Source organism: Sinocyclocheilus rhinocerous, unplaced genomic scaffold (assembly GCF_001515625.1).
Source record: "Sinocyclocheilus rhinocerous isolate Xijiao unplaced genomic scaffold, SAMN03320098_v1.1 scaffold13899, whole genome shotgun sequence".
In the NCBI taxonomy this organism is placed as follows: Eukaryota; Metazoa; Chordata; class Actinopteri; order Cypriniformes; family Cyprinidae; genus Sinocyclocheilus; species Sinocyclocheilus rhinocerous.
In genome coordinates, this window is record NW_015656283.1 from 1 (window position 1) to 210 (window position 210).

Consider the following 210-nt stretch of genomic DNA (forward strand, 5'->3'; position numbering starts at 1 on the left):
TGAGCCAGGATGATGATTCTGCTAACGCCACCTTCAGCCAGGATGATGATTCTGCTAACGCCACCTTGAGCCAGGATGATGATTCTGCTAACGCCACCTTGAGTCAGGATGATTATTCTGCTAACGCCACCTTGAGCCAGGATGATGATTCTGCTAACGCCACCTTCAGTCAGGATGATAAGTCTGCTAACACTACCTTGAGTCAGGATG

The 210-nt window shown here is 49.0% G+C and overlaps 1 long non-coding RNA gene across 1 annotated transcript in view; it reads right to left on the reverse strand.

The window, feature by feature from the left end:
- Positions 1–49: 49 nt before the first annotated feature.
- The window catches only part of LOC107719957 (uncharacterized), a 733-nt gene continuing 572 nt past the window's right edge, over positions 50–210 (reverse strand). Inside the window, exon 2 of the long non-coding RNA XR_001637569.1 lies at positions 50–163. This is a non-coding gene — a long non-coding RNA (uncharacterized LOC107719957). The remainder of the gene's footprint in view (positions 164–210) is intronic.